General features: G+C 37.4%; 1 protein-coding gene across 1 annotated transcript in view; it reads left to right on the forward strand.

Moving 5' to 3' along the window:
• Positions 1-1,185: 1,185 nt before the first annotated feature.
• LOC127632011 (rho GTPase-activating protein 35-like) overlaps positions 1,186-23,730 on the forward strand; it is a 116,337-nt gene continuing 93,792 nt past the window's right edge. Inside the window, exon 1 of the mRNA XM_052110465.1 lies at positions 1,186-1,747. The gene's annotated coding sequence lies outside the window, so the exon portion shown is untranslated. The remainder of the gene's footprint in view (positions 1,748-23,730) is intronic.

Consider the following 23,730-nt stretch of genomic DNA (forward strand, 5'->3'; position numbering starts at 1 on the left):
CGTTACTGACCTTGAGTAATCTAACAGAATACGTTACTTAGCTTGAGTAATCTAATGGAATACGTTACTGACCTTGAGTAATCTAACGGAATACGTTACTGACCTTGAGTAGTCTAACGGAATACGTTACTGACCTTGAGTAATCTAACGGAATACGTTACTGACCTTGAGTAGTCTAACGGAATACATTACTTACCTTGAGTAATCTAACGGAATACGTTACTGACTTTGAGTAATCTAACGGAATACGTTACTGACCTTGAGTAGTCTAACGGAATACATTATTGACCTTGAGTAATCTAACGGAATACGTTACTGATCTTGAGTAATCTAACGGAATACGTTACTGACCTTGAGTAATCTAACGGAATACATTATTGACCTTGAGTAATCTAACGGAATACATTATTGACCTTGAGTAATCTAACAGAATACGTTACTGACCTTGAGTAGTCTAACGGAATACATTATTGACCTTGAGTAATCTAACGGAATACGTTACTGATCTTGAGTAATCTAACAGAATACGTTACTGACCTTGAGTAGTCTAACGGAATACATTATTGACCTTGAGTAATCTAACGGAATACGTTACTGATCTGGAGTAATCTAACGGAATACGTTACTGACCTGGAGTAATCTAACGGAATATGTTACAAATGACATTTTACAGCATTCTGTAATCTGCAGTGGAATACGTTTCAAAAGTAACCCTCTCAACCCTGATTATATTGTATTGCATTGCATTATATTATATTATATTCAGGGATGGATTACCGACCAGGACAATTGGGCCAGGGCCCGTGATTATATTATGTTATGTTTACAAAACTAATTTCAAGCATTTAAGCATACGTTTTTAAAAATAGTAAGGAGCAACAGAAGAAACTTCAGTCAAGTCAAGAGCGTCTAAACTTTTGAATGGTAGTGTAGCCTTTATTTATAGCCACAGTATTCCTAAATGGGACCTCATCAAAACTTATTGTAAAAAATAATAATAATTGAATAGCATATAATTTGTTAACAGATTAAACAGTTTCTAACTCCAGTACCTTTACGGGCTTACGATAAAGAGATCATCGTCATAATTATTTAGTGTATGCGCGCGCGGTAATTGTGTCCATGCGCGAGACTACAGCTCTCCCTATTCTCTCTCGGAGCAGAGGGAGGAGAGACCAACGGCCGCCATTATTGGGAAGCTGAAAAAACCACATTCACACACACACACGCACCGTCACTGAATTTCGCCTTTATGCTGGGTGAAGTCTTTTTTTCCCGCTGGAGAGAATCGCGCTGTGCTTCGTCAGACTGTGTGTTGACGGCTGAGGTGTGTAATAAACATGGGCATCTCGAGATGTTTTGGACACAACAAAGGAAATTATAAGTGCTCAAAAACAACGTGGTGAACCCAAGGGACGAAACAACGATACAGAGTTTCCCCCTATCTCTTTCAACGTCTCATCCTTTCCAACAAGATAGTGAACAGATGTTTCTTTTTCCGTTTCTTTTTGTCTTTAGTGCCGCATTTGAGATAAGAAAAACAAAGTGTTCAAAAAAACTTTGAGAGATTGCAATCCGTCATTTAAAGAAGAGATTTGTGTTGGGATACAGAACCGCTACAGAAGGGAACATTGTTGTTTACGGGAGTACTGCTGGACTATTTGTCATTATTAGTCAGTTTTCCATCTTGATGAATTTCCTGAGCCGGTTGCTGCTGCAGATAATGGAGTGAGGAAGGCATGCTGAGGTATGCACCAGTCCTTTTCTTCCCTTCATCTCTTTTACCTAAACGCAAATTCCACGGGATTCCGTAATCAAACGGATGTGTGTGCTTTGTCATGAAAATAACATTGGTTTTTATCAAAAACCCTGTTTAACGGGACAATTTCACTTTGTATTGGGCAAATGAGAGTGCTGTTAATAGGTTTGTTATCCAAATTGACCCCAAGAGAGGCTTTGTGATAGCTTTAAATGGTTTCAAAATGGTTTCAAATCATTGATATACAGGTACAGTATATCCAGGCTTGGAGCTGTCAAGGTTTCAGGGCAGTCTTTATATTTTAAATGTTTTATCATTAATATTCTTGGTAAAATTAAGATCCATGTTGTTTGATTTGGTGATCAAGGTATATTATATATCACAATCATTGCTGTGTTTCTGGAAATCCATATGATACTATGTATTCCAGCAGTGTCTGTGGTTTAACATCGCATCACCTAAATACAGCACTGACGCTTTCTTGTAACATTGCAATGAACATAAAGAATTGCAGTTCATACCAACTGGTTACAAGTTCCTCTTAGATTTGATCATTTGGCTTCATGACTGTAAATGCGGGTCTTAAATTGGCATGTGGGAAATATATCTGGTAGTTAAGAAAGATTTGAGTTTGGTTGAATAATCTAGAAAATTGGTAATGTTCCAAAAACAGCTGTGAGTGACCGACTCCCTCTCTGTAGTCAGAACAGGCCGAGGAACTGCTGAGCGCATGGGATGTTTCTCTACATCCCCCCCCCCCCTTACATGACAGGTACATTTGAGCAATGCTGCTATAATTATACAAGCTCTTTATATAAATGGAGTATGGTTCAGTCTTGTTTATTTATGTCCTACATTGTCAGCAGCTGAACTTGATTGGGATATATACAACTCCAGTTGTCAGCTATTGACATGTATTTGTCATAAGAATGCATCAAGTTTGACATTTCTAAGGGTGATAGACCGATATATCGACCAGACCGATTAATCACCCGATATTGGCTATATTCATGTTAATCTGCATTGCCCAAAAAGTGTGCCGGCTTTGAAGTGTTTTCGCCATAAGAATGCATGAATTCTGACATTCCTAATGTTGATAGACCGATAAATCGACCAGACCGATTTATCAACAGATATTATCTGCACCTGGTAATAACTGTGCACAAAATGTGTTTTCATCATGGGAACACTTAAATCCTGACATTCCTGTTGATAGACTGATCGACTAGAGTTGACCGATTAATCACCTAATATTTGGCCAAATTCTGATTATCTGCTTCGGCTGATAACTGTAACCACTTCAAAGTGTTTTTTTTTTCTCTTGGAAATGCATGAAATCTGATATTCTTAATGGTGATAGACCAATATACTGGCCAGGATGATTAATCACTTCATATTTTGCTATTTTTAGACTATCTGTATTGTGTTTTCGACATAGGAACGCATTAATTCTGACATCTGAAAAGAGCTAAATATTGTGTGATTTAATCAGTCTGACCCATTTATTGGTCCATCACCATTAGGATTGTTAGAATTAATGCGTTGCTATGATGAAAACACAATACAGATATTCTAAAAATAGCAAAATATGAAGTGATTAATTGGTGTGGCCGATATATCAGTCTGTCACCATTAGGAATGTCAGAGTTCATGCGTTCATAGGAAGAAAACACTTCAAACAGGCACAGTTAAATGGCTTTATCATATTATCTGTATGGGCTATTAACTGTCCTCACTTTGAAGCGCATTCTTCTTAGGAACACATTAATTCTGACTTTCCTAATGGTGATTTGTGCTGCAACTAACGATTATTTTGTTAGTCGATTAACAATCTAACAATTATTAGAACGATTATTCAACTATTCGACGATTAATCATTAGCTCTTTACAGATTATTCAGCTTGTGGCCCAATTTTAAAGGTTGTATTAAATGTGCTTACTAACAATAAAGAGGAAAAAAATCATCTTGAAAAAATACTTTGTATTTTGTGTATAACTGTTTTTTTCCACTTGGTTATATTTTTGCGAGTGCAATACAGACAAAATATCCTTATATTTAAGATCTATTCTAAAAGCAAGTCTAAATATATTATATACTGCTTCTCGGTTGAATGCATCTTTTTTAAGAATTTTTTGATATTTTAAAACATTAGTATTTTTAATATTATATTCAACACGCAGTATAGCTGCTAAAGTTTTAGATATTTTTATTTGAAAACAAGCCAAAACAAATCATAAACATATTTTGTTGCAGTGTATAATGGGGCGAAGATTTTCTGTTCTTCAATCCTTCTTTAACTCACAATAAAACAGTCACTCTCATTAATAAAGCTGCGTATTGACAATTGTCTTCATGATAAGAAATGCACAGCGACACATATATTATGATTCAATAAGTCGCGAGCCATCACGTTATAATCTAGCTGCAGCAAGTGTGTGAGCTCGAGGGATGAGCGTCCCTGCGACAGATTGTGACTCAGTCAGGTGCAGTTTCAATCTCTCCCCTTAGATCGGGACATATGCGCAACTCATAGAAGAGGCGCTGACCACACAGAAATGCCAGAGTCGGAGTTTGTAGTTATTTACATGACCTGCTTCCGTATTATTTTAACTTCAATAAAGCTATAACGCATTAAAACTGCATTAAAGATGTAACGCCGGGGTGTTTCCTTTAAAGAGTTCTAACTCCATTTATTCCACAATGAGAGTGCTTCTGAATTTACTTATTTGGTGATGCACATAACCTGAAGCTGTGAAAGTTTAGAGTCCATCTGGACTGTGAATGTGTAATTCTTCCTCTCCTCAGTCAGGCCCAAACTGCAGTACTGCTCTCGCGCATCATCGTGAGAGTTTAATGTGATCCCATGTTATGATAAATGAGATCAAACGACAATTCGACAATGACAATTTTTGTTGACAATATTTTGTTGTTGATAACGTTGACTAATCGTTTCAGCCCTAATGGTGATAGACTGATAAATTGGCGTCCAATCAATCACCTGATATTTGGCTGTATTCAGATTATCTGCCTATAACCGTGCCCGCTTTGAAGCATTTTCATCATAGGAACCCATGAATTGCTAATGGTGATTAACATATATAGGCCAGAAAGATGAATCACCTGTTATTTGGTAATGAAGATAATCTCAAAATGACCGTATGTGTGTGTGTGTGTGTGGCCTGACTGATATATCAGTCTTTCTTTACTCCCAAAACTGTTCTTGGTTTGTTTTTAAGTGCTAGCTTAACTAATAGAATGATTTAGATTACAATAAATTCCCCACATATACCTTATCTGGCACACTTCCATGATATTAAAAATATTGCAGGTGTGCTTGATGACTGGTGTGTGTTGTACTGCATTGACTGGCTGATTTGTAACAGATTAGACTGTGGCCCTTAGCTGATAGCTTGTGCTTTTTGGTGCAGAAACAAATACATTTTAGTGATGTGTTGCCCTCTTGCATTCATTTTTAAACCCAGCTGACAACGTAGTATCAATTGAATTTGACTGGTATGTCTTTAGCAAAGACATGACAAGCTTTGAAGAATATAAGCGAATGCCCAGGTCAGACATTTGAGGAATTTGTTGATTATGGTTGATTGAGCAAAAATGAGTTGTTCCTCAGATAAAGTCATGCAGATGAGAGTTCATCAAATCAGGAATGAAAGAGAAGGATTGGAATGTCTGTTCCGTGATAATCTTTAGGAATTTCTCATTGAGTAGTGGCAAAAGGCTAATTTTCCTTTCATACACTGTAAAATAATTGCTGTAAATGTATGGCCAAATTCCTACAGCAATCTACTGCGATTCTTAAATACAGTAATTTGCTGTTAAAAATGTTGCATTCTGTGTCATAAAGAGCAGGCTCACTGTGAAGTGACTAGTTTTATGGTAAATAGCTGTTGTTTGCAAGGCATTTGGGGAAAATTACCATTTAAAGTTATGATATAATTTTGGTGAAAGCTAGTAACATTTTGAAACTTATATTTTAAAACCCCCCATGAAAATACAAGTTTGTGGCACATGGTTAGTGTTCATGATGTTTCTGACCAACTCCTCTATTCTTTATCATCTCTCATCAGCCTTAACTTGTCTGTCTAATGAGTCAAATTAAACAAGTATAAGTCAACCTCTGAAGCAATGTATATATTAAATGTTGCAAAGTTTTTATTCAAATTGAATAGAAGTTTTAGTTTAATTTAGTGTTGTTTTGTTATCAATAGTTTTGTTTTGTTTGACGTCACCAATATTGGTGACTATTAACTAACATACTTTTGCGTAAAAAGTAAAAGCTGAACATTAAAATACAAGTAACTTAGACTGCAACAAAAACAACGTCAATATAAACCAGTGAATAGTAAAGTTAATTCTTCATGCCACAATGTATGCTGGGAACTAAGCTGTTAATTTCAACCACAGCAAGACACATAATTTTACAGTAACTTGCTGGCAACCCTGCTGCCAGTTCTTTACTGTTTTTAAAGAGTAAATCTTTAACAGTGTAGGTGTCTATATGGTTAAAGCAATAGTTTACCCAAAAATGAAATTCCTTCATTGTGTAGGCCTACTCACCCTCATGATGTTCAAAACCTGAAAGACTTTTCTTCTTCCATGGAACACCTTATGCCTCCTACACACTACATGACTTTCAAAGATGTCGGATCGTGGTACCGTTCATATTACACAACTGTGTCTTGTCATGGAAGTTGTGGAGTTTTCAAATTACACAAGGAATCACTGACAGGGGTGAACACATTACAAGATATTTCACTATTGACGAATCCCTGATGACTCTGCCTGGACTCCAAATTACGTTTCACAACAGCGTACATGTGAGAAGTGATACAAGATACAAAACAATTGCATGGTCATATGTTATGCATTTCAGAATATAATGTGTTTGTTTTTAATCGCCTAAAAGCATCATATATTTTATTGGTTACAATATGAAACCGTACCTCCTACTGAAAAATTTACCTATTTGCTTACCTGACTGTCCAAAAGAATTTGCAATTTCTCTCCAAATCTTCTCTTTCTCCACCCGGTTGTGGTACAGTTCAGATGAAACATCAAATAGGTGCTGGTGCTCCTGCCAATGGTCCACTAATCTTTCCTTAATTTCTTCAGTCCAATGAGACTTTCTTGATACTGCAGCCATGCTAGATGATGTTCTATTGGTGGTACATCAGGACAATGATGTAGGTCAATGCTGCAGTTGTATTCAGTCAAAACATATTTCACATTGCGCCATTTGGAATCGCAGACAGGTCCAGATTTTTAACATGCTAGATATCTCGCTGACATCGGTGTCCCGTATCTCGCTGACATCGGTGACACGTCAGCGCTTCTCTTAGATCGCATCTTTGATAATTCATACATTGCATTTGAGCTCTGATTAGCCTATGATTTCTGGCTTTTGTTGGCGATCTCCACAAAACTGTCTGCAAGTGAGAATCGGGCCTAAAATTGTGTAGTGTAAACTCGGCGTAACGTGAACGTTTGAAGACAATAAAGAATAACCGAGGCAATTATTTCCATAAAAAAGTGAACAAGGACTGGGGCTGTCAAGCTTCAATATTCACTTTAATCTTTCACAATCACTTCCATTATTTGAAATAGAGAGTGCTGGATATTTTTCAAAAATTCCTCATGAAATAAAGTCATATGTGTTTGGAACAAAATGAGAAAATAATGAAAACTTTTTCATATTGTATAAACTGCTCCTTGCTTTAACATGCATACCTTTGAGAGGAAAATTAGCCAGGTTTAGAATGACATTAGGGTGAGTTAACGATGACAGAATTTCCATCTTTTGGTGAGCTATGTGTGCATGTACTGTAGGCTAAATGCTAATATGGCACATTTCCAGAACATTTAAGAATGTTGTGGGCAGATTAATTGCTCAGTTCTACCGTAAACCAAGGCTTTGTATACATTAATCCGGATACATTTGAAAACAGCGGTTTCGCTTCAAAACGCTCTCCGTCCACACTAGCTTTATCAAGCGTTTTCCAAAAGTTGCTTGTCCACACTGAAACGTATAAAAAAGCTTAAATCATGTTACTGCGCATGCAGAAAATCCATGTCTGAAACGCAATTGTCCAATTCCGTCACCAGACACCAATTCCGAGTAAACTTTCCTTCACCTTTGAAGGAACGCAATGTGATGGTTGTCAAAGTAACATACATTTTTTAAAAATGCTATCAAAGTGAGTATCAAGTACAACAGCGCCGCTATATCAAGGGCCACCATCTTGATTGTTTTGGTTGGATATGTCACATGTCTGCTTCACATGACAACAAATACATCATCATTTTCAGATATATCTGTTTTCACAGTTTCACAGCAGACAAAAATGCCATCTCAGTGTGGAGGGAAGGCCAAAACGGAGAGAAAAGGATGCATTTTCAAACAAAAACGTGTTAGTGTGGACAAGGCACAAGACATTACATTAAACACATGATCATTCACCTGGTTGACTGTGTGTAAATATCACCCTTGTGTGGCCTCCACTTCAATACTGTTCTCCTTTTGAAGTGGTATTTAATCATTATGGCACTATTGGTAGGGTTGCTGGAGGTACATTCCTCTTGAACATAGCAACAGTGTACAGTGCCTAGACAATATTCAGAACACACTTAATAATGCTCATGCTTGATTGTACTGACTTCCTGTTATAAAGTCTGAACTTCAGAGACTCTATATATTCTGTGCGATGTATCCGTTTCTTCCTGTATGATCTTCCATTACTGAACGCAGACCCCTGTGACCCTTCCGAGCTCCTTGGCTGTAATGTGAAGAATGCATGTTGAGTTTCAACATAATCAAACTCAAGCCTGGAGCACAACTGGCATGTTTCTCCTTCCATTGCATGCGCTCTGAGTGAAGGTTAATAGTTGAGGTTGTGGATGGTTTCTCAAGTGATTGTTTTCAAAAGTTTCCCTTCAAGACTGCTTTGAAATTCAATCCTGAAACTAAAGTGATCTGTTGTCACTTCTTGTCTCTGTAATTTTTACCTGGTAAACAGAAGAGCGATGCTTTGATAGCAATCTGTTCTAGGAGTATCTTTGCTTTCCTGGAAATTCACAAACATTTTAAGCCTGCCAAGAAACCCTAAGTAATTGGTTTATGTGAGTTTAATCTTTCTTTCATCATTGATGTTATCTCGCACATAGCCTGATGCAGACTAGTCATCATCTTTGCTCTCCACATTATTTTTGACCTCCGAACTACAGATCTGATACAATCTCTGCACTCTGCAACAGACTTTTGTGTTATTTTGGAGCTGCAGTGTTGGATTTAGCCATAATAAGTGTAATATATAGCTTTGTATTTGACCATTGTGTTAAATTATTTACTGGACAAGGGCACCTCTAAATGCTTTCCACCTCTAATATCTGAGTGATTTGCATGAACAGAAGCTTCTGTGATCTTTCTAAGCCCATCTCTCTGCCTCAAGCTCTGGGCTAGTCACTGTTCATCTGCCAAATGTCTGGCCAGTAAGATGTCCACTTGCCAAACAATGCAGAAAGGGTGTTTGGTAATTTAGGCCTTCTCATTGCCATCTTTTCAGCATGCCATGACTGCAAAATGAATGGTGTTTGTTAAGGCTAGCATCATTATTACTATTGGTAGAACATAAGTTTAGGGACGGGAACTAGAGTTAGATGATATATGGGTTTTACAGATTAATCGTTGACGATAGTTGCTTTTTGGAACTATGGTTATCGGCAAAAATCTATGCCGAAAGTTGCTCATAGTTTTTTCATTACATGATTTTTTAAATAAGAGTCTCCTTTATGTTTCAGGCTCATTCATACTTGTTTATGTGATGCACAAAATATTTGTTTTTCTGATGATTTTGGTTGAACAAACATTTTTTATTCATTTAGGAATCTTGTCATAGTAAGGAAAAAATAAGAGATTTCTTTTTTTACATTCTATAAATCCATTTTAATAACTATCAGCCGATTAGTTGGTTATATGCCTTTGCCACAACCAAAGTTATTGATATCGGCAAAATCCAATATCGGCTGACCACTAATTGGAACACCTTAAAGGCTAGGTTATACTTCAATTACGACGATAAAATGAACATGAAAGTATCCCATAGAATTTGCTTTGAATTAGGGACCTGAGCCATATCTATTTATATGGAGTTGGGCTCTTTTGACTTAGGACATATAAGCATCCAAACAGAACACCCTAGAAACCTCATAGCAATGCCCAGGCAACCATTCACAACACCCTTCTATAGTGAGTGTGAATTTTGTGTGCACTGCTTGCATATCCATTAGAAAGTGTAAATGCTCCTCAAAATAATCCTTGTGTTAATTATGACCAATAATTGTCCTTAGATTTTTATCGTAAAGAATATTTGGTTCAGTTTATAGCTGATTTAGCATGCATTCCCTGGATTACACCACCCCTCTTCTGAATAGCTTCCTTGTTTGAGGCTGGATTACAAGTAAAGGAAACTGACATTTTGTACTGAGGATCTGAATTTCCATAAGAAAATCTGCTTCTTACCCTCCCTCCCTCTATTTTTCATGACATGAAGCTTTTGGTAGTGCTGTGGACAACAACTAGAGTCTCTCTCACTAAGGGATGCAATGTTAGACTGTTTCTGAAGGTTTCCTGATGACACATTATTATCAAGTAACTCTTAGTATAGTCTAGGAGACGAGCTGAGATCAATAAGAACACAAATCTGTGGATGTAGAATGTAAAGGTGATGTAGTATGCACTTATACCAAAAGTCTTTGCAAGCTAGTTGGGGGGGGTGGGGACACTTATTTCTATTGCAAAGGCCTATCCATTATCAAAGTGTTTTGAATCACCCAATATTGCTCTTTGCAACAGTGACCGGTCACATTGTCTTAAAAAACGGCGTCCATGACGATGAAGTATCTGGATGTGACCTCTGCTACCAGTAAGTTCTGCTTTAGTTACCTTTTGTAGGAACTTGCAGCAAGTGCACACATGCTCTCAGCTAGGGCCGCAATAATTAATCAATAAACAATGAGCATAGAGCCCAGTTGTTGCCTCGGGTGTTGACAGATAAAAGTATCTTTTTATCTGTTGAATTCAAGGAATAGTCAACAGATCAGTGTTCCTACAAACTACTCATAACTTAAAGTAGCTTAATTACAGTTAAGTTACTCATTTAAGATAGTAGTGAGCTGCTAACATTAGTAGCTTACTACATTGTAGTGATCGAACAATATGTTTTTTTTAATGGCTGATGTTGATATGCAGAGAGCAGGGTGGACGTCAGGCCCATAACATGCAGATATGTCACACAATTTAATATAGTAAATAACTAAACATAAAATTGCTAAAAATTGAGCACTAGATTTATTCAATTTCACACTAAACTTTAACTTGGTAAAAAAGAATCTAAAAAAATGATATTGTATTTTAAATGGTAGATAGGGCAGGGGGAAACATGTATTGTTACAAGTCATGATTCTTGAGCCAAATTATTTTAAAATCGTCTTTTTTTTTTTTTTTTTTATTTATTTAGTAAAAAAAAATTAATTGCATATTTAGCTTAATTTTGCAATGATGAATAGATAAATATAGGAAGGTATATTTGTACTGAGAGCTAACCACATTATAGCAATCATAAGGAGGTTACCCCATGTGACTCTACCCTCCTGCTTAGGAGACCTGGCTGGAGTCACTCTGCACCCCTGGATTCAAATTTGCGACTCAGGGGTGGTAGTCAGGATCTTTACTCGCTGAGCTACCCAGGCCCCCAACAACTCTAATATTTAAAAGATTGTTTCCCTTTCATTGTGGAAGACAGACAAACAACATCTCTTTAAAAGTGTTCTCTTTTAAAAAAATGAAAAAAATTGGCAGATTTATCGGCTTCGCCAACATATTGGTCGACCACTACTGCATTGACATTGACATTTTTTTTTTTTTAAGTAATTTTTATTAAAAGTTATCAGATCAAGTTGACTTCTTTATCTGGCAGAAACACCGTGAAGATCTCAAGTTGGGTGGCAACGTTAAACCGAACATAAATACAGTATAAAATTATGCTAAATACTACTTGTACTAAATTGAACATTGAACTTAAATGTAGCAAATATTTGGGGGCCTGGGTAGCTCAGCAAGTATTGACGCTGACTGCCACACCTGGAGTCACAAGTTCGAATCCAGGGTGTGCTGAGTGACTCCAGCCACAGAACAGTATAAAACCCACCTCTGGTCTTCATTGTCTGCTCGCTAACAGCTTTGACTTGCCCTCAAACGCTACACTAAGCGGTAGACCAATCATAACAGACTGGCACATCTAACCAATCAGAGCAGAGTAGGCTCTGAAAGGAGGAGTTTAGAATGAATGTTTTAGAATGGATCATTGAAAGAGTCATTTTTGACATTGAGAAAAAAAGGTAATGCTGCCTTTTAAATTAAAGTGTTTTTTGACCTTGGATGCATGTAAATCTATTGTATGAGATCTTTAAAACAAAATTAGGCATGTTTAAAAAACACAATAGGTGCTCTTTAAAGCTGGCCCGCACTTAACCAGTGAAGTTGAAAATTCATGTTTTAGTGCAGAGGTTGATACTAGACGGGCTGTTCTATCATATATCCACTGTCATGTACCGTTATAAAGGATGATATGCTCCTGAATGTAGCCCTACTACTTTTGAAATAAAAACTTGTATGATGTATAAAAATAGACCAAGACGGAAATTTTACAGCTGTGCGTGAGAGTGCCTGTTAAAGATTTTTTTTCTAGTGCAACCTCTGCTGTCATGCTGCTGAAAAATGTTAAGTTGGTAGCATTGCTACCTTTAGTTAGTTACACTGCAACAGATTAATAATCTTAAGTTGCAGCACACTCTCTCTCTCTCTCTCTCTCTCTCGCAAACAGTCTGTGCTGTTTCACATCCACCCAACCTTTTCCCTGGTGCCTGTTCCCATAAACTGCATTGGCTCTTTGAACCATCAGTGTTCATTCTGTCAATTATCAGTGGTCTCTAGTCACTCCTGTGGCTGTGAGTGCAACTCTCGGTGACTCAGCATTTCACCTAGAGTTGAGAGCATCTGGAAAACCAGAGAGACAGATAGAACCGAGCAAGTGAGGCTGAGAGCAAAGATGGCCCACAGGAAGAACTTTGTGAAATTCAGGAATTTCACTTCCCACAGACATGGCAGGCTCCCGCAAAACTCATGCTGTTTCTCCTTGCGTCTGTGTTTCTGGGCTTGGTGTGTTTGGCTGTTTTAGTATTTTGTCTTGACACCAAAAGAATGGATTACCGCCGTGGCCTCCTCTGACAAATTTATTTTATTAGTGTACCTGAAAGCAAAGTTGTGTTAACAAGGTATTGGCCAGTTACAATGATAGCTTTTGAGGCATAACCAAACCAATCACTGGAATTGCAAAAGTGTTCCAGATTAGTTGCATACGTGTCTTAAGAGTTTAGCTTCAGACACTTAATTGCAATTTTTACAACAGATAGTTCCAGTCCTCAAACTGGATTGGATGAATGGCATTCCAAAGTGCTGATATGCAGTCCAACAGCACTGGGATGCTTTACTATTTATATCTCTCCACTTTTCCATGTTCATTGCTTTCGAAAATCATGGCGAGGATTATGATTTATTGTTTCTTTTAATTAAATTCACCGATTCGATAAGTGACCATTTTGGGAGATTGCATATTTTGCCAATACGTGTCGAGACATGAGGGTCTTTTTATGTATTAAAAGAGTGAAAATGAAGAGTGACTCATTCAACCATTGACTCCACTAAGTAATTAAAAAAAAAAAAGATTTCTTCACTGCAGAAAAATGTAAGTGAACGAGACTGATTCAAGGGTGACAGAGTACCACTAGTTCAAATCCGATTATTCTTTTAGAAATGTTTTGCTGTCTGAAAAGTAATGCACAAACTAACTGACCAATTTTTGTTTGTAATGCAAATTATTTAATACAATTTACTTGTTTGTTGAAGTGGTGTATACAAGCAAGACCACACTTGCAATCATTGGGTTACCATGCTCTTAAAGGACTGAAGCTGCATGTGATTTCTAAAGGAGACTTCTCTTTCCGCCTCCTTCCTTTGTTCAATCAGTTCTCAGCCTTCGTTTCCTCTGAAGTTGCCCCTGCAAGTCTGTCGCTGTGTTGAGATTGTTGGGATTCCCCCCTTCCCTTCAGCACCACTCTGTTTCCTGCAGGATGTCCAGCAAAGATGCCCCTGTTGGGGGTAATTTTAAAACAAGGAGACTGCTTTATGAAAGGGTTTAGCTAGATGTTAGGCCTCTCTGTAAAGGATGAACATTATTACATACCTTAGAGTATGTTCAGAGCATCAAAATTAAAAATGTTTACTTCATTTGGCATCCATTTTACGAATGTACACATAATTCTAACTATCGCTATTTATAGCTTTGCTTTGACTTTTATGCCTGTACAACTTCCATGGAACAAGTAGATTTGAATGGAATGTTTACTTCAGTGACCATTTTCTTTCATATAGTGAAAGTAAACGGTGCTGTCTAACAACTCTATTTGTGTTTCATGGACGAAAGCAAGTCAGAAAGGTTTGGAAACACGTGAGGGTGAGTAAATAAAGACAGTATTTACATTTTTGGCTGAAGTATCCCTTTAAGTTTCCACCTGGCAGGCAAAGAGAGATGGAGAGAGTCATTTTAGCATAATGTATAATTAGATCTGGCAGGTGTCATCACAGAAAGATGAGCAGTCATGAGAGAAGGGGGTTTGAAAATGCCCAAATTTGTAAATGAGTGAAAGCATCATGCTATCATGAGTTTCTACTCTGGAAGAAGTCTCACTTCTCTTTACATATGTACTTAAACTTCACAGGCGCCTGGGGCGACGGAATGCCAGCACCTTGTCAGAAGCTGTTAGATGAGGCTGTCCGCTCACAGAAACTTTGTTACCACTTTGGTAGCCTTTAACTCTGGCCACTGCTTACAGAGCGAATTCAGTCACCAAAGGGTGGAACATTGGAAGTGGTTGTCTTGAAATGATCTCGGAGGCAGACAGTTGTATGAATGAGTGCAATATGCACATATGTTGTACAGGTCTCTAAGCCTCCTTACTCTGGATGTGTTTTGGGTCCTTTTTTAATCTTTAAAGTGCCAATCAACTGCCATTGTCTTAAAGAAATGGACTGTGATTCATTAAAACTTCTCTTTTGTTCTGCATAAGAATAAAAGTCCTTTGCTTTTAAGTAAATTAAAACAGTGTTCATTTTTTTGGTTGATCTTCCTTTAAATGGCTTCATACGATACGTATTAGCACGACCTTTTGCCACACTGTTATCACACGAACACTTTGGTCATTCCTAGATGAGGTGTGGCTCACAGCGTAATGGCAAACACATCTCCTTACAACATACGATAAGAGTGCCATCTGGGACCATATTTTATCTGGCCAACGTTTTTTTCAACACACTTATCTGGCGACAGTGCCGGCCACTTGGCGATGAGTAAGTGCTGCATTGCTTAAAGGTGCTGGGCCTGGCGTTATCGAGCGCCCCTGCAACAGCTTGTCATCTGGGTCCCACTTAGCTAATGATGCACATGCTATCACGGCAAGCGGGAAAGGAGCTATAAAACCAGCAGCACCATTTGTGGGAAGATAGATGAGATTCATATGAGACAGCGAGTCAAGTGCTTATCAGGCTGGCGGAAAAGGGCCTTTTATTTCAGCACTTTCATATGGCTCCCCACAAGAGGAAATAGATTTGTTTATTTTGTTCCACTTCCAGTTGCTAAACGGTATTCTCTGCATTGGCTGGAAAATGAAACCTCCAGAGCTGTCATATCATTACACTAGTGTAGTTTTTGGATACGTTAGCTGTTTTTGTAAAGCATTTGGGTTAATTAGCTGCGTCTTTGGAATGTGAGGGTTGTTGATTAGAAAGTTAGGCTTTATTATATTCAGCACATTTCATTTTCTGCAGGAAAATGAATGAAAATGTAAAGTTGAAGTGTGTAATTGTTTTCGATCTGACAATACTCTCATTTCCCAGCTGTTTAAAAACTATTTATATTTTTGTGATTTTGTTTGGTAATGCTAGTAGCGCTGGAAATGACACACTTTATATTGTCATTTGAATATGATTTGTATGGGTTACCTTCTCCAAGAATTTGCCCTTGATATTTTGATTCAAAGTGTGCATTTAAAGAAATATCTTGTTGTGCAACAGTGTCAAGGAGATGATGTGTCAGGATCCAAGATGACACACAGGACCGTCGCAACCTTTGATTCAGGGACTACTAGACCACGAAGAACAATTACTTGAAATGCCAGTAGCACTCTCAAAATCACTTCCACTGTAATAGTAGTTATTAACTCCAAGACGTGTGATGGGAGAGTTATTGCACCTCTTGGAGATCTATATGTAACTTTTGAATGAATAATCACCACCAGCTTCAGAGGAATGGTTCACCCAAACATGTAAATTCTTTCATCATTTACTTGCATCACTTTCTTTCTAAAAGGTTGGGGTTACTTTTTTTCATAGGCCAAAGTCACAATTTACGAGAAATTGTTGCAATTATGAGAAATAAAGTGTCTAATTAATCACCTGTTCTATGATGGACTGGTTTGGCCCAATTAAGCGCCGATTCAGAGAAAACCAAGTATGAAAATTGCCATAACTGCAAAGTCCACATTAAAACAAAGGAACCTTCAAGCCATTTTTCTTAGCGTGTGTGTTGGCATAGTTACTGGATTTTGCCATAGTATAGCAGTGCAGTTTATGTTGTTTCAAGAAACACTATCCAAAAGGTATGGAATACTAGTTTTTTGGTTTGATTTATCAGCACATTTGAGGTGAATTCCAGTGAATTTCAGGGTAAAGCAGGTACCTTGTCAGGTAAAAACATACAGTAGTATCGAAGGAATGCTGTTAGTCCGGTCGAACCTTTCTGCTTGGACTTTCGGCTGTTGTTGACGAAGGTCTGAAATACGAGGGATATGCGAAAGAGGGACTGGTCTCATGCCGCCTGCTTTGTCTGTTGACATAACAGATCCAGATTGGAGAGTCACGATGCAGAGACTTGGAGATGTGCTGTCAACATGTATTTCTTCTCATTACATTTGTGACTAGCTTCCGTTTAAACCAAATAAATTATGTTTGAGAGAACGTGTGTACACATGCAAAAACACGCACTGTAATCTCACATTTTCTCCAGTGTCCCATGAAGCAGGCTTTGTGCAAATCTACCCAAGCAAATACAGGCCTCTTGCTCTCACTGCTGTGGGGTTAAGGGTCAGAGGATCGCTATTCTTGCCCTCCCTGAATATGGTATATGAGGTAGCACTGGACTTTGAAGGAAACGGGGCCTTGGTATACTGTGTTTGTTTGTTTTACTGCACATCAGTGCTTAAAAGACAGACTCAGGATCTCTGGGGTTTGTGTTTTGGATCCTGTCTAGGTCCTGAGGGAAGACAGGCCTTTATTTGTTAAATATTCCCTAAGGTCTGGACAAAGCTTAATTTTTTTACCTTTGGCTTTGCTGCAATGCTTTGACCTTTGGAATGTCCACTGCGGCCTGTCGTGCCAGCTCTCCCTGGAACTCCCTGGCCTCTCCCCTTTCCCTTGGATTTTCACCCAACTTTGTAAATTATTAGTGGTGCTTGCTAAGGTGACCATCACTATTACCAGTGTTTTAACAGTTATTACCAACTACAGACAAGCTACACTTTTAAAATGGTAGTTAGCTTCACTATTCACTACAGAATTTATTAATATCACATAATTTATAATTAGGGTTACATTTAAAGTGAAATTATGAATTTTTACTAAATATAAACTAATAAAACACCCCATAATGTGATAAACGGCAGAAGACAGCAGTTTCTGGTAAAGTCCCTTTAAAGGGGTGGTCACACCAAGCTTTGTATATGCTAAATATTTTTCAGACAACACCATGGACCAGGACATGATTAATGGGCTTAATTAATACATCACAAATGACAAATAATATTTTCAAAATGTAAAATTATATTGTCTACTCCCTTGACTACAACAATAAAAACACCGCTTTACAATATTTTGTATTGAACCAAGAGGTCACTGTGACGTTTCAATCTTCTATTGGTCACGCGTCCTCTCGTCATACAGATTCACAGCTCTGCGTTCACAAAACTGGAACTTTGGTACGCAGTCGAATGTGAAATTTTAGGAGCTTGTGTTTCCCCTCACCTGCAAATGGATGTTTGAATCGAAGTGAATGGAAAGTGTAGTGTGAACGCCCTTTAAGGCTCCAAGTAAATTAACTTTAATGTGAACTAGTAAAACATTTTTATGAACCAACTTTTTTCTGACTCACTAACATAAATTGGAGTTCCCAAATCTAAATATATGTGGTGTTTATTTCAACAAGTACCCAGTGCAATTTAAGAGTGGATGTTTTAGGCAAGTGCATATGGTTTCTTCCATGGATCCATTACTGTGTTTGCAACATGTCAGATGACATGCTACTTGTTGGAAAATGAAACTCGTTACTTAAAATAGCTGAACTTCTGTCATGCTACTGAAAATGTTGTTAAGTTGGTAGCATCGCTACATTGTTTTGTGTTATGAATAATACCTCTTGTTGCTAGTACTTTTCTAATTGAAAACACCTAGCAACCACCCAGAACAGCTCAGCAACCACACACTGTTGCAATGTCCTATCTACCACCCAGAGAACCCTTGCATTGTGGCGGTGAGTTGCTTGATCAAGCAGCATTCTTTCTTTTAATGGAGACAATTTCTAAGAGCCTGGTTTTTGGTCTTTTAATTTAAAGCAACATGTCCAGATATGTTTGTCAATGAGCAACATTCAGCCTCAGGAATAATTTGACATTGACAGGGAAAAGGGAGGTAAGCCAAGCAAGTCCTCGGTGTGTGGCGAGACAGTGAAATCCTGCAAGCTAAGGAGAATACCGTCATACCGTTATGACGGTATTCTGACTAACCAAATAACCTAACAGGGATCAAAAGAGGAAGAGGTTCGAGTGAAATGCATTACAAACAGCAAATCTTCAGCTCACACCCTTAACATTGTGGCGCTTTGCTGGAGGGAAACATGGGAATAATGGCATTCAATCCAATCTGTTTTCTCACCCCGGCTTTCTAGTCTGATTAGAAGAGGTAGATGAGAGTCAGTGCAGATGTTCTGCCTTTGATTGGTCGTGTTAAAGCTGGGCCTTAGCTTGCTCCTCTAGACTCACACTGATCTAGACTGATGGGATTCAGGAAAATCAGTTTAGTAAATTACTGTTGCAGGATTGGCCAAATCCTTTCTTATCTGATGTTCTCTCTCATTCGGTCTCGTTCTCTCATGTCATAGTTTACAGTCTGTTTATTCTTTCGTGTGCTAAAGCACATAACTACATGCAGGCACGCATCTAGTTCACAACATCAAGCAGTTTAAACCTTTATTACTGCAACTATTTATGTCAGCTCTGTCAGACAGAATCAGAAAAGTACATTCATCTCTTCAAAGCACCTTTCAAATACAGGAACATTACTTACAGCAGAGGATTTAATATCCAACAGTGATCATCTTGAAATGTATTGTTGATGCTGTGATTGTAAAGACTAAACCTAAAGCATTAAAGAGTAAAATCTTCTTCCAGAGCATTTTACTGTTCTAACTGTTATTCACTGCTAAGCACAACATTTTGCGTCTCTAAATTTGTGAATTGAGTTTCCAATTAAAACCACTGACACTAAAAGATTAATGTTAGTAGTCGACCCCACTATTTGGATGACTAGTTGATTAGTCGACCACCCTGGCACATTCCTTGTACTAACATCTATTTCAGGTGTTCCGATCAAAAGTGGACAGCACTTATTACAGGTACAAATGGGGTCCAAACAGTTTTGTTATCGGATCACTCAAACCACATGAAGGTAGTTGAAAACTTATTAACCACAATGCTTTTGTAAAGTCTGGGCTGTCACGATTATGAAATTGGGCTGATGATAAATTGTCAAACAAATAATTGTGATTATGACTATTAATTGTTTGTTTTTGGGCTGTGACGATTTATCGTCTCGTTATGGGCTTTCACGATTATTTGTCATATAAATTGTAATATTTTTAAGGGGCTGCCTAATACACCGTAAGAAGTAATTTTTACATATTTAACTTCAAATATAGAAATCAAACAATATAATTGGAATAATCGATGATTTCCTTTTAAGGCTTTCAAAACTTATGATTGACATGAAAAATGTTTTAAATATCAAAATATTTCCAAAGACTTAAAATTTGTCTCTTTTTCGTCAACTTTAGTTTTGGGCAATTTTACATTTACCTTTTTTTTTATTTTTTTAAATACAATTTATATATATATATTTGTGTATATATATATATTTGTATAATATTTTTATTATTCAATAGTAAAATATTTCTGTTTTATTTTCTTCACTTTCATACATTATTTTAATGCTCTGATTGAACCCACGAGCACTTGTTTCTCATGAAGAACAAAAAAGATTTTGTTCCATCATTTCATCACTCCACAGAAATCGAGTAAGCATGAGTCTCTGTGTCACTGCGTGTCATTAACAGCGTGTATGAATCAGGAACATTTGCATTACATGATCTTTTAAAGTGAAACAGGAGCACATTGCGTTCACCATCACAGTTTATACTTGTTTATATTTTCTTCAGGACAGGAGCTGGTTGACCTCCGTGGTGCAGCTCAGTGAAGCTCAGACTTAGAGTTCAACTGATTGACACACAAACGCGCAGTTCATTGCATTTATACAGTATATTTGCTTTAAATTCCCTTATTTGGGCATTAGAATTTGATTGGAATTTGAATGCCCAATAATCACGGTTGTCTCAAATAACCGCAGTTAGATCAAATAACTGTTATTTAATAATCATCTAAAGAGGCGTCCAAATACTTTACGTTGTGGCATTAACGCATCACTCTCCACATGAAAAGTGCTGCAGAGAATGGCTTTGTTTTGGTTTTAGCACTGGCATTGCCAAATTAATGATACATCAACAAAAATGTGATGTGTCATCAAAGTTTAAATAGTTTGAACTTTTAGTGCCATGTTACAACTCTTGAAAGAAGTGCAATGCCAGAGGTAACACTAAAACTGACACTTCACTCCATAGACTTCGAAGTATTGGGGAACCCAGACACGAGTCATGTGGAAGACCCTTATGGCAATTTTCCACTGCACGTTACGGTTCAACTCGCCTCAACTCTACTCTTTACTTTTCTGAGCTTGCATTTCCACTGCAGTTTAGTGCCCCTCAACGTGGGCGGGATTATTGGCTGATCGTCATAGTTGTGCCGCCTCTACTGCCTTGACATCATCTTAAACACGACACAAACTGACCAAAACAATAACACGACCGCTAACTGTTAGCTCTTAGCTCATTGTGCTGCATAAATCAGTTGTTGCATGGTGATTTTACACAAGTGTAACAGTTCAATTGGCCTGGTTGTTTTAGAAGCAAGCTTCCACTAGCTGGTCAACTAAATAAAGTGAAGCTCTCAAGCAAAATATAGAGTTAAAATGTACCATCCTCCATCGTGGATCAACGCTAGTCCAGGGCACTCTCCCTCCCATTGTTTGCCGGTTTAGCAAGCGTCCATTTGGTCGATCCACTTCCACTTTTCCTTGATGGTTCTTTAGTCACTTAAGTTTTTTTAAAAAAATTTTTATGCTGCTTGAATAAGTACAAAATTGAGGTTAGAGAAATAAATACTTGTCAGTGGTCACAATGATGTGTATGTGGGTATGCATGTGTATGGATGTGTGTATGTGTATGTATTTATATGTGTATATGTGTATGTATTTATATGTGTATATGTGTATGTGTATGGATGTATAGAACAATATGATAATAATAATATAAAAATTGTAAATTGAATGACTGTAAGAATTAAGGGGGTAGAAGTATATAAGTTTTACTTCTTCCTACTCCTTTTCGCACATGTAATAGAAGTATGTCAACAGGAAAGAAGTATATATATATTTTTTTTTTTTTGCTGCTCATTTGTTTTTTGTTCTCTTATGTTTTTAAACATTGTTTTATATTTTTATATACTTTCTTTTCCATGTTCGAAATAAAGATTTTAAATCAAATCAAATCAAATAAAAAAAATCTAAAATAAATCAAATCAAAAATAAAAAAAAAGTTTATTTTTAATTTTCCCTACACTGTTGGAAGGTCCGGTGGTAGCCGTGTGAAGCCAACAGCTTCCTGAGAGACTTTTTCGTTTCGCTCCTCGCTAATGAGTGGACCGTCTGCACCTCGTTTATAAATGGCTTTGCACAGCGTGGTTTTGTGCACAGCCATTTCTTTTTTCACAATTCAAAAGTCGTGTGTACAAATGATACTGCTATCGCTGTTGCTAACTTTAAAACTAGTGGGTTGATGTCGCGTGTCATAAATCCAGTGACGCTGCTAGTGACTATTCTCCCTGACCAATAAGTGACCTGCAGGATTTTAGTATCGGCTCGGCTCGATACTAAAATTTGTATGGGACATAGCATAGAGTCCTTTTGACAGATGCAAAATTCTGTATGGGGGTTCAAGGTTGTCCCCAGAGAGAACATTTATAAAAATGTATATGTCTGAATAGACAATTTTTATATTTTCCTTAAAGTGAGAAGCTGCTAACAAACAAACAATTTACTTAACGATAGTGAAGCATTAAAATTGTGTTTAAGTAATTTAAGTATAAATATGCTTTCCTTGCCACCCATGCCACGATGACCTCTCTGATTAATTTTCACAAAATTAGAAATTTGTTTATTATGAAAGGCTAACATGCTGACTAATAAAGCTAAATTTAGACTGAAAGTATTGTATAAAGGCGGCACGTTAACTTGTCCTGACACAAACCTGGCTTATCTGAACCATCTGAAATGCATATCAGATAGATGAAGATCGATTTACTTTGCTTCATTTTCTGTAGTGTGTTTAAGCAGTATCTGTATCTTCAACTGTTTTTAAAATAACTGCGCCTTCAACTACGTTGAGTAGTGCTGTACTGTGTCTATTGTCCTGTTCATTGTCAGAAATTAGTTTTACTATCCCGTACTTTTTGCACATGTTTGCACGTGCACTTTATTTAGGTATATATAGGTATTTTATATAGGTATTTTATTTCGTTGTGTTGTCTCTTGTGGTCCTGTGTTGGTCCTTTGTTGTTTTTATGTAGCACCATGGTCCTGGAGGAACGTTGTCTCGTTTTGCTGTGTACTGTACTAACTGTATATGGTTGAAACGACAATAAAAACCACTTGACTTGACTTGACGTAGAGTTCAGGCTTTATGCAGCGCCTCATGTTTATAGCGGGTAGAGAGGTAACGTGTGCAGAGTGGGAAATAAGCATGTTCAATGCAAGAATGAGCGCTTAATGCTGGACACGCTTTATTCCCGCTCTTAAGATAAATATTTCTCTCTATTGCTGAGCGTGCTTTATTTCCGCTCTGCATGTGTATACCTACACTATCACTTAGCCAGGTGTCAGATAACTAGCACAAAGATTTTGATCTTGGGCCGGATTGAATTGTACTTCGGTCCGGATCCGGAACGGAGTCTGTCTGTTGAGTACCCCTTATTTATGGCATAATGTTGATTACCACAGAAAATAATTTCGACCTGTTCATCCTTTAAAAATAGCAAAGAATTAAGGTTACAATGAGGAAACTTGCAATGAAAGTGAATGTGGCCAGTTTTTGGATGGTTTAAAGGCAGAAATGTGAAGCATTTAATTTGATCAAAAGCACACATTAATTCTTCTGTTAAAACTCATGTAATATTTTAGTTGTTGTTTACATTGTCATTTTTGCAACGGACTACCAAGTACAAAAATGCTCACAGGCTTATTTTGAATGCATGCTCTGTTATACCTTTTACACTGAAATGGACAATTAATCCAAGTGACACGTCCTAGAGGGACTTATTAAACCTCTGAAGGCTGCAATCTTGGTGTGGA

The sequence above is a fragment of the Xyrauchen texanus genome, chromosome 38, assembly GCF_025860055.1.
Source record: "Xyrauchen texanus isolate HMW12.3.18 chromosome 38, RBS_HiC_50CHRs, whole genome shotgun sequence".
Taxonomy (NCBI): Eukaryota; Metazoa; Chordata; class Actinopteri; order Cypriniformes; family Catostomidae; genus Xyrauchen; species Xyrauchen texanus.